Source organism: Eptatretus burgeri, chromosome 16, assembly GCF_056783735.1.
Source record: "Eptatretus burgeri isolate ZD-2024b chromosome 16, Ebu_testis_v1, whole genome shotgun sequence".
NCBI lineage: Eukaryota > Metazoa > Chordata > Myxini > Myxiniformes > Myxinidae > Eptatretus > Eptatretus burgeri.
In genome coordinates this window covers 16,268,554-16,280,603 of record NC_140976.1, presented here as the reverse complement: position 1 = coordinate 16,280,603, position 12,050 = coordinate 16,268,554, and the positions used below count along the sequence as shown (strand labels likewise).

The following is a 12,050-nucleotide window of genomic DNA, read 5'->3' as shown; positions in this document are numbered from 1 at the left end:
TATCCGAGAATGCAGGAACTCTATCCCTCACATTGAAAACCGATGCATTACATCGTAGATTTATCGATGATCTGGGATCTAAAGCGGTAATTGGTCATTCATATTTGAGGATGATAAGGGAAGGGTGGGGAGAAAATATAATTTAAATTGGAGTTGGGGGAGGAAGGGGGTGGGGTTATATACGAGGCTGAACATTTATGTTCATCATTTGTAGATTTGCACCTTCCACCCCTGGAATTTCTCTTTTCTATCACTGTTGAGGTCTCCGCACGAACTGGGAGGGAATGCTTGTACAATGCTTTGTGGTCGCAAAACCTGATTGTCTTGTTTACAATTGCCACATTTTTCCATTTCGAAGCAATTTTGTAAAAGCCCCAGAGGTTCTCTTTGCAGAAATGTTTCATCGGTATTCCAACGTCATATGGATGAACCAGTTTATTACCTCCGCCACCGGATGAACCGAAGGTAGACGGAGGTTATGTTTTCACCCAGTGCTTATGTGTCTGTCTGTCTGTCTATTTGCCTACCTATGAGCAGGTTATCGGAAAAAAAAAGTTATGGACGGATTTCAACGAAATTTGGTGGACAGGTTGGGTGTTGAATGAGGACGAATTGATTAGATGTTGGTGAAGATCTGGATCCTTGTGAATTTTTCAATGATTCTTCACCATTGAGTGATAGGACCAAAAACTATACATACCATGATGTATCAAAAAGTTGTGGATGGATTCAGACGAAACTTTGTGGATAAGTTGAGTGTGTGACAAGAATAAATTGATTCGATTTTGATGTAGATCCAGATCCGACCTGTCGGTGGGATACAAAACGTAAACTTCAGCCTGGCAGAGGTATGCGCTCAATACCTAGTGCTATTCTATGGGTGCTCCAAAAAGACCCGGACAACTTTGGTTGTTCATTTATTTAGTACCACAAATGATACAACGATACTCTTTGACTTGTATGATACATAATCTTATAAAGCTTTCTTTATTTTCAGGTCTGGTGGTTTTATGAAAAAGAAAACGGCGACGACACAGCAGAAATTTCAATGCGTCAAATGGTTCACCAAGATGAGATCCGACACGAAAGTTCAGCATAATTTCCGTACAAGGTATGGAAGGAATCTGCCATCACGGACTAGTATCAGGGAGTGGTACGAGAGGTTTAAGGAGACTGGAAGTTGTCAGAAATAGGAAAGTACTGGTTGAACAAGCACAAGTGCAGTAGATGTTGAACGAGTTCGTGAATCATTTCAACAAGTCCCAGAAAATCAATTTGACGTACATCCAGACAACTGGGACTACCAACCACCACTGTACACAGGATTTTGCATAAAACACTGAAGTTTTACGCCCATAAGGTGCAGATTCTGCCGGAACTTGAACCAAATGACGGACCCAAACCTAAGACAGTTCCTTGAACATGCTCAGTCGCATAGAGAATGACAAAAATTACCTGAAAAAGGTCATGTTCACAGATGAAGCTTGCTTTCATGCATCAGGGTAGGTCAACCGGCACAACGTGAGGATCTGGGGCTCTGAAAAAGCCCCCACGTGGTCATTGAACACATATACGTAACAATCCAAAGATCAATGTATGGTGTAGCCTTCTCCATGATCGCTTGGTGGATCCACTTTTCTTTGCGAAGGATACAGTGACATCAACTATTTACATGAACATGTTGGAAGGATTTGCCTTCCAACAAATTGAAGACCTGCAACCCGATATCATTTTTCAACAGGACGGCGATACCCCTCATTGGGTCTTCGTCGTTCTAGCCATCCTGAATGAAAAATTTCCAGGTCGCTGGATTGCCTGAGACAGACCAACTGCCTGTCCACCATGATCACCAGACATAACCCCCTTTGATTATTTTTCTATGGGGGTTTGTCAAAGATGTCGTCTACTACACCAAGGTGGCAAACCTGCGGGATCTTCGTTGGCGGATCACAGCTGCATGCGCACTGATGGACGCGAACATACTCAGCCAAACACGGCAAAAACTCATGTACCACCTTAATATCCTGCGCAAGACAAACGGAGCTCACATTGAAGTGTAGTGATGGTGGGCACAAAACATCTTGAGTTTATGTATCAAATAAACCAAAGTTTATCATTTGGGGTTCAAAATATATTAACAACCAAAGATAGGTTGAGTGTCCAGATCTTTTTGGAACACCCTGTAGTTTCTCATTTAACTCTCTAAACATATAATTCAAACAAAGTTGAGACACCACCAGATAGAAAATGAGAAAATACTTTGTCATTATTCACTAGCACACTAAGCCTGGTGTTGGCTTGGTGGTTACGGTGGCAGCTTGGGATCCTAGGGTCCTGAGTTCAAGCCCCGTTGGCCGTTGAATTAATGCACCAGGAGGTTGACCCAGCCTGTCATCCTTCCCGAGATCGGCAAAATGAGTACCAGTGTGTACTGGTAAGGGGGACACTGCATCAGTGACATAGTTGTGTCCCAACCAATGATGCAACCAGCAGCCACAGTGAGAGAGAGAGAGATAGAGAGAGATAGAGAGAGATAGAGAGAGATAGAGAGAGAGAGAGAGAGAGAGAGAGAGAGAGAACGAGAGAGAACGAGAGAGAACGAGAGAGAACGAGAGAGAACGAGAGAGAACGAGAGAGAACGAGAGAGAACGAGAGAGAACGAGAGAGAACGAGAGAGAACGAGAGAGAACGAGAGAGAACGAGAGAGAACGAGAACTGACCAATATTATGACGTCATGAAAGAATGTTGACACCACTCGTTAATTTATTTTTGTTGAAAGCCCAAGGGACCATTTTATGGTTGCTTAGCAACTTTTCAATGTGTTTATTTGCGCTTTTACCCAGTTGTGTTGTTCCAGTTTCCAAATGGAAAGGTTGCATGCAAGTCGCCCTTGGGAGGAGGGATGTCCTTGCGTGGATTCCAAGCTTCTGTCTCAATTTCTCAAGCAGGAAATTGCAGCCAAAGCTCGTGGTGCAACGAAGAGCAGGCCGGGCTGTCGAACTGCTGGGATGCAGAAAATTTGTATCCATAAACCGGTTCAGCTTTTAACCTCAAAGCAATTGAAGGAAGTACGTCTTGGATGCATATTGATTTTCTTTCTCCCCCTCTCCATTAAAATGGCTTTGTAAAATATCCAGCATCAAGTGAAAAGGAATGATGTTGGATCGATTTTTCCTTTTTCTTTTTGACCACTACTGGATGTGTGTTTTGTTAACTTTTTTGTGCATTACCAATGATAAGGAAACTGGTAAGCAAGGATCTGGCTCATTGTACGACTAAAGACTAAAATGCAATGCTGTACAAGTCCTCATTGTATGATTAAGGTCCTTGTGCAACCTTAAACTTCATCTTTGGATGTACACAGGATATAAGTAAACTCTAAACGGCAGATGGAGGGCTGAAAGATGTCCTAGAGGTATGCACACTCACCTCTAAGCTGTCGTGCCTGGGTTCAAATCCTGACCCAGCTGTTAACCACCATCTTGGTGTTAATGTGTGTGCCACCCATCAAATGGATGTTAAGCTGTGTATTCCGTCTATTCCTCATTAGTTGGTAGAAATTAAAGATTTCCTGCGTGAAATATTGCTGAGAAGGCAATGGCAAACCACCCACTATAACCCTTGCTCAGCAAGCTGCTTTGGTGGCACTAACATTCTGCGAAGAGTATGGTACATGAGATAGAGAGAAATGACATGTGAAAGCATGATTCATCAAGTTTCGTTCACGTTAATGTTCCATTGGTGTTGTACACCACTCCTTCCCAATTCCATATCGAGGTGATGCATGACGTCATCGCTGGGTGATGAAGGAAGGGAGTACTGTACTCAGTTTTCACTGTTTGTTTGTTTGTTTCTTTCTTTTCTTTCTTGTTTGTCCAGATGATATCTCAGCCATCCTTTGATCGAGGAAGCTGAAATTTGTGGACAAAAGTTAAGATGTGCTTTGGCAAAAACGGTATTTTTTTATTTTTTGATTCATCAATTAATTGATTGATTACTTGATTTTTTGGGGGGCATGGGGGGGTGTGGTTTTCATGGTGACTCAATGGTGACTGTGGTAGAGTTGTCACATAGTCAAGCCATCATGGTCAAAATAGATATATAAACTTCAGACAAATTCTTTCTGTCTCCAAAGAATGGGATTGGTTGACCTGATGAATGTGGCCTCCATTGCACGAAGGTGAGCTAAATAACTACGTCCTCTACTCAGGATTTTAAACCAGCCAATACGATATTGCTCTCCACACTGAGGATTATTCAGTAAATGGTAACCAATTGCAGAGGAACAGGGAATAGTTGTCGTACTGTGTACGTTCTTGCAAGCCTGAGTTGGAGACTACTGCTGGTAGAGGGTTGGCAAACCGCCCAGCATGACCCCTGGCCGAGAAACCGCTTCAGCAGAACCAACGATCTGTAACAGATCATGGTATTTAATCTGGTTTGGTAACATAATTGTTCATTGGATAAAATTTATCAAAAATATACTCCTTCCTCTGAACGACAACTGATTACTTCGGCTGACGAGCCAAGTTTGCCTCAATGTGTTTTGTGTTGTGAGTGAGTACCACAAATTGAAGGAATTATTTAGTTTTTCTCTCTCTCTCTCTCTCTTTTTCTCTGTCCCTGGCATCAAGTAAATGAATTGTAGGCACACTCCCAAAACTACAGCATATTCTTGTTTGGCTTGGGTTTACTGTTTCTCATGAGTGAAGCCAAACGGTGGAATTTATACGTATTTCACACCTGTGGTGGTCCGTGTGCATTTATTTTTCTAGAACAGAAAAAGCAAAGTACAGTTTATCTTAGCACCTTTTTCTATACAGTGTCTAGACTCTAGAGGACATTGAACAAGAACATCAGAAAGGAAAGAACTAAAACAAAGTAGAACGGTACTCGGTGGAGCACTTTCCTCCACCAGGCTGAACAATTTACGTCTTGTATCCCACTGATACGCCGGATCTGGATTTGGATCTTCACAAAAATCGAATCGATTCGTCCTTGTCACATGCCCAAACTCATCCACCAAGTTTCCTCTGAATCGGTCCACAACTTTTTGAAATATCGTGCTACATATCGTTTTTGGTCTCATCTCTCAATGGTGAAGAAGCAGTTAAAATTTTTAAAATACTCTTCTCCACATCTTCATCAAAACTGAATCAATTCGTCCTTGTCACACACCCCAGCTGTCCACCAAGTTTCGTCCGAATACATCTATAACTTTTTGAGATATCATGCTATATATACACCTTGAAGCGCAATAGCTCTCAATGGTGAAGTCACTTAAAAATATATTTTTAATGTTAGTATCTTAATTTGGATCTTAAAGAAAATTCAATCAATTTCATCCTTGTCACACAGCTAACCTGTCCACCAAGTTTCATTTGAATACATCTACAACTTTTTGAGATATCATGCTCTATATACACCTTGAAGCGCAATAGCTCTCAATGGTGAAGTCACTTAAAAATATTTTTTTAATGTTAGTATCTTAATTTGGATCTTAAAGAAAATTCAATCAATTTCATCCTTGTCACACAGCTAACCTGTCCACCAAGTTTCATTTGAATACATCTACAACTTTTTGAGATATCATGCTCTATATACACCTTGAAGCGCAATAGCTCTCAATGGTGAAGTCACTTAAAAATATATTTAAAATGTTAGTATCCTGATTCGGATCTTCAGGAAAATTGAACAAATTCATCCTTGTCACACAAACAACCTGTCCACCAAGTTTCGTCCGAATCCGTCTATATTTCTTTGAGATATCCTGCTAAGAGACAGCCAAACAGACGGGTGTAAACATGACACATCGGTGGTGCCGTTAACTGAAACATGGTGAAACAATATTGTAAAGTAAAATACGTTTTCTTAGCCTTGATACGTATTTCGACCGACTTTCTGTTTGACTGCATTTACCCAAAGATGTTAAAAAGGAAACGAGCTTTTTATAGTTTTTTAGTTATACTTAGTTTTTTTTTTATCGGAGTATAATCCACAAAACATCCCTTTGGAGAAATCGATGTTCAATTTGCGAGATTCAAGAGAAAGTGTAAAATTCATCATCGTTCAGAGACATCAACGATTGGGATTTTGCAATTTTATTGTTGTCTGTGATGTTTTAACTCCACCACCCTCATCCCCTCCTGATAATGCACGCACACACTGTAAGGAGCTTTTTTCTTTTGGTACGAAAGGCAACAAACCTTTTAACATTCCTTTCTTGGCTCGTTTTTCTTTCCAGGAACTATTTATTTCCCTGCTCAGGCACAAGCCCGGTGAATGGGTCGAATCCCAGAAATATATATGATTTTTGCTTCAACAATGAATGTTGGAGAGAAGTTTGTTGATATCTCACTGAATTGATATCTCACTCAACATCTGATGTCTGAAGTGTGGTGAGAACTGGAAATTTCAACTTGATTTTTCTGCCAAAGGTGTTTTTTTCGTGTGTGTGTGTGTGTGTGTGTGTGTGTGTGTGTGTGTGTGTGTGTGTGTGTGTGTGTGTGTGTGTGTGTGTGTGTGTGTGTGTGTGTGTGTGTGTGTGTGTGTGTGTGTGTGTGTGTGTGTGTGTGTGTGTGTGTGTGTGTGTGTGTGTGTGTGTCTCTCTCTGTCTCTGTCTCTTTCTCTGTCTCTGTCTCTCTGTCTCTCTCTCTGTCTCTCTCTCTGTCTCTGTCTCTGTCTCTGTCTCTCTCTCTGTCTCTCTCTCTGTCTCTGTCTCTCTCTCTGTCTCTGTCTCTCTCTCTGTCTCTCTCTCTCTCTCTCTGTCTCTGTCTCTGTCTCTGTCTCTGTCTCTGTCTCTGTCTCTGTCTCTCTCTCTCTGTCTCTGTCTCTGTCTCTGTCTCTCTCTCTCTGTCTCTGTCTCTGTCTCTGTCTCTCTCTCTCTCTCTGTCTCTGTCTCTGTCTCTCTCTCTGTCTCTTTTCCCCAGTTAATCACACTCTCTAGGTCCTGATTGAGAGTGGTACTGACATGGACATGGGAAGGAGGAGACAAGGTTCCTGGGTAGGTAGTAATACAATGTTGAGTCGTGGACGACTGTCCCTCATGTACCACAGAGATTTGACAATTTGTAAGGAAGTCAGAAATTGTAACAAGCAATTTTCCAGAGCTGCCATATGATTTTAGCTTATGGATGAGGCCCTCGTGTCAGACTTTGTCAAAAGCCTTTGAGATGTCAAGAGCAACAACCTTGGTTTCACCGTGATGATCCAAAGCCCGATTCACATGTTCAGTGATTCAAGATAGAACATCACCAGTCGACTTTAAATGTCGAAAGCCATACTGGACATCAGTTAGGAGGTTGTGGGTTTCCAGAGGAGTCATGAGTTGCCGTTTTATCAGGGATTCAAACACTTTGCTTATAATGGCTAGAAGGCTAATAGGCCTGTAATTGGAAGAGACTGATTTCTCACCAAAGCCTTTAAAGACAGAGACTCTACAGAAGCCTGCTTCGAGCTCGGTGAAAAGACAGACTTTGACAGAAACAAGCGATACAATTTTGAGAGAATAGTGCAGGTGAACATATGAGGTGCCACGAGAAGGAGTGATGTCAGGGACACATCGGCCATTTTGGAGTTAATGCCATATAGCACTATTTTAACCCTTACCCTATCATCCGAGTCTATCATCATCATATCATTAAAAAAAATATCATCATATCAACAGATATGATGATATGATGATGATATGCTTCTCAAGACGAGAAGTAAACACATGATAGCCATTGAAGAGGACAGGAATCGATGATCGATTACGGTTGAGAATGCTATTAGCAATTCTCCCAAAAAATCTCTGGAACCGAGCCATTTAATTGAGATAGAATCATAAACAGATTCTGCATACTGTCGCTTAGCATTCTCTAATACTCGTTTTACATCGGTTGCTCGCAAGGTGAAACAAGTGATGCGCCGCACTCGAGCCAACACGATGATACTGATTGAAAAGGTGATTGTGATGGGCGACATCAGCGGAAGAAGCTGGAGTGAACCATGGCTGAGAGTTTGGTTTCACTTGGTGGGTCCGAGAAGGGATAAAGAGGTCCAGACCAACACGGATCCACAAAGTAACTTCCTTGGCAGCTTCAGCTGGATTGTGGCAAAGGATTGAGTTCCAGTGGATATCGGCAAGAAAGGAACGCAAGGCATCCCGGTCAGCCTTATTATATTGGAAGACAGTTCGATGGACAAGATGAACAACAGTTGATGGTGAGGAGTAAGAAACCTGAACTTCGATGTTGACATGATCAGAGTTCCGAGAGGGGGGAGGGTTTTTGTAGTTCAATCCCCGGGATTTGAGCACAAAAATTGATCGAGAAGATACCTGTTATCAGTCACTTGATCAGGAATTTCAGTCGGAGCTGAAATGATGTGAGTCGAGTCAATGAGACATGGCAAAGTTAAATTCACTGACACCAGGAACATCTGCGCTGTGAGAATGAAATAACCATTGTTTGTGATGAACATTAAAGTCTCCAATGACCATAATATCGGCAGTTGGATGTCGACACAGCGCCATATCAATACTTTCAGTGACAGCATTAACAAAAAAATAGCACAATTGGATAATGATGGAGAGTGATACAAAAATATAGGTAGCCATGTGCTGCAAAAGTGCTCGGGGAAAGCACATAAACTCGTGTCGTATCCTCAAGGGAGACCTCACGGCCAAGTGGTAGAGAGGCCTTTGCAAAAATACACAAACCATGAGAAGGTGGAATATCAAGCCGATGGAGGCACTGTAAAAGATTCATAAAAAAAACCTTAGTATGGAGATGAATTTCACAAAGAGCAAGCAGATCCGGAGAGTTCAGTCTCAAGAAGGATTGTATGGCAGAGAAATTGCCACGAACCCACATGATACTAGTTTAGCAGATACTTGGCGGCATAGATTTTGCCTCGTTTCCTTGTTTGAGGTCAGTTTGTTGATTTTCAGATGTACAAACACACATGCATACAGAGAATTGCTTTGTGGAGGTAGGAAGGGATGAGGGTGGTTTGCCCATGACGTGATGCTGGGTACTCCAAGCACGTATGCAAGTTTGGTGCACTTTGGCACAGCGTTTGTTTTTTTTCCTATGATTTACAGACGTACACACACAAACTCCCCCACAAGGAGAATTGCCTTGTGGGGGAAGGTGGGGTTGTACCCACGACCTGATCCTGGGTACTCCCAGAGCACATATGCAACATTTGGTGGGGATTGGCCCAGCCATACAGGTGGACATCGTGTCTACTCTCCACCCGAGTGGGGGGAGGGGGGTGTTGTGCCCATGAACCGACCCTGGGTACCCCCTGCACTTGCAAAATTTAGAAGAGATAGATCAGGGTGGAGAATTGTATTGAATACCTGGTGTTGGCTTAATGGTTGGGCTGGTGGGCTTGGAATCTGAGGATCCTGAGTTCAAATCCCACTCAACTGTTGAATTAACACCAGGTGGGTTGACTTTGCCAGTCATCCTTCTGAGGTCGGCAAAAAGGAGTATCAGCTTGCTGGTATCCTGTGTCGGAGTGGTGACCCGTCCAGGATTGTGCCCAATAGCCAAGGAGACTACTTCGGCACCACCAGCGCTCTGCACAGAGTATGGTCCCAATGGATGGATGGATGGATGGATGTAATTGTACAGAAATCAGATAAAAGGCGACACACACGAGCACTATACTCAGAAGAGGGCAGTAGCATTCAATTTGAGTTAAAAGGAGGGAATAACATTAGCTTACAAACACACAAGCACACATCATATTACACATATTATACACACAAGTGCATGCAGCTGTAATCCGAGAAGGAAGATCCTGCAGGTTTGCCACCTTGGTGTTGTCGACAGCATCTTTGACAAACCCCCACGGAAAAAAAAATCATGGGGGGTTATGTTTGGTGATCATGGTGAATAGGCAGTTGGTCTGTCTCGGCTAATCCAGCGACCTGGAAATTTTTCATAAAGGATGGCGAGAACGACTAAGACCCAATGAGGGGGAGCGTCGTCCTGTTGAAGAATGATACCGGGTTGCAGGTCTTCAATCTGTGGGAAGGCGAATCCTTCCAACATGTTCATGTAAATTGTTGAGGTCATTGTGTCCTTCGCAATGAAAAGTGGATCCACCAAGCGGTCATGGAGAAGGCTACACCACACATTGATCTTTGGACTGTCACGCATGTGTTCAAAGACCACGTGGGGATTTTCAGAACCCCAGATCCTCACATTGTGCCGGCTGACCTACCTTGATACATGAAAACAAGCTTCATCTGTGAACATGACCTTTTTCAGGTAATCTTCGTCATCCTCAATGTGACTGAGCATTTCCAAGGTAAATGCCTTGCGTTTGGGTCTGTCATTTGGTTCAAGTTCTGGCAGAATCTGGAACTTATGGGTGTAAATCTTCAGTCTGTTATGCAATATCCTGTGTACAGTGGTGGTTGGTAGTCCCAGTTGTCTGGATGTGCATCAAATTGATTTTCTGCGACTTTGTTGAAATGACTCACGCACTCATTCAACATCTGCTGCACTTGCGCTTGTTCAACCAGTACTTTTCTATTTCTGACAACTTCCAGTCTCCTTAAACCTCGTGTACCACTCCCTGATACTAGTCCGCAATGGCAGATTCCATCCATACCTTGTACGGAAATGATGTTGAACTTGGGTGTCGGATCTCATCTCGATGAAGCATTTACCTCACTGAGATGTCTGCTGTGGAGTCGCCATTTTCTTTTACATTCAACCACCGGACCTGAAAATAACAAAAACTTTATGAGTTTCTGTATCACATAAAATAAAGGGTATCGTTGTATCATCCGTGGTACTAAACATACGAACAACCAAAGTTGTCCTGCTCCTTTTGGAACGCCCTGTACAGTATATACCCATAAAGGAGGGGATGGAGGTGGTGTTTAATAAATATGGGAGGGCAAGAGAACAACAATAACAATCTTGTAACAATTGGGCTTCAAGCACTGCCCACTGGAATGTCGTGACGTCATCGGCATAGTAAACACAAGACAAAGCACAGTGAACACTTTCTACTTAGCAGGATGGAATAAGAGTTGGATGTACATTTAGATGATGTAAACGACATTGTAAGTTTTTATTCGTCATACCGACAAGCCTTGGTAAATGACACGCGAAGCAGTTCGAGAGAAGATAGCAACTGGACTGGTGCCGTCATATTTGTATGCATTTATAAAGCAAGGACATACGGTATTGGAAACGATGATGGAGAGACGCACAGAATTTGCACAAATGATGAGTAATTTCAACTGAGAGATATATATGATACAAACACAATGCATTGTTTCAGAAAATAGACAAAAACTGCATGACTATGTTGTACAGTGCGTTTGTATTTGTTATGTGAGCCCTTTGCTTTGGAGAACGCATGACACCTTGCATGTGGAATGTTGTTCCAAATATTCTGCAGCACTTTCCACCATTTATCCAAGGTGCTTGGGTGCCACTTGACTTCCTCAGTCACTGTATAAATCCCATATTTATATCAGAGCTTTCTGCCCATTAAGGCATCTTTGTGAGTGCTCCATCACCCACTCTACATTCCAGGTCGTGTTCCACCATACACCACACCGGCTCGATGCTTAGGGTCATTGTCAGGTCGGAAGATGAATGCCTGCACAATGAGAGGTGTTTGTGAGGGATCAGAACCTGCCAGTACTGGTCCGGCAGGCGGTGGACCTTCAATTTTACGTAATTTAGTAAATACCCACTGCAGAAGCGAATTAAACATGTCGGTGAAATAGCTTGCACAATGCCACATTTACAGGCAGCTCCACTTTAGAAATGTTGGTTGTGCTCGCTCCCACCTTGAAACATATTCTGCCAGTACCCCCCTGATCTGACTGCTGATGGGGACGTGTCGTGTTGGGGTTCTCAGGCATGTGTTGCGTGTAAATGCCTACAGCCGTGGAGAAATTCCGGTCAAGATTGAAACCGTAAAAGGATTACTGTGCTTTATGTAGCTTTTGTGGTTGCTTTACGCAGTCTTGTATGATGAGAATGGCCAAATGTTGGTCATTGTATAGTTCAAGTCAGAGCTTGGGATA

At 42.7% G+C, this 12,050-nt stretch overlaps 1 long non-coding RNA gene across 1 annotated transcript; it reads right to left on the bottom strand.

Annotated features, from left to right (window-relative positions):
- Window positions 1-2,813: 2,813 nt before the first annotated feature.
- On the bottom strand, window positions 2,814-11,010 carry LOC147010605 (uncharacterized). The gene is made up of 3 exons (XR_015052410.1): window positions 10,613-11,010; window positions 9,348-9,570; window positions 2,814-3,001 (listed from the first exon to the last, which is right to left on the bottom strand). It is a non-coding gene; the product is annotated as an uncharacterized LOC147010605 (long non-coding RNA).
- Window positions 11,011-12,050: the final 1,040 nt, after the last annotated feature.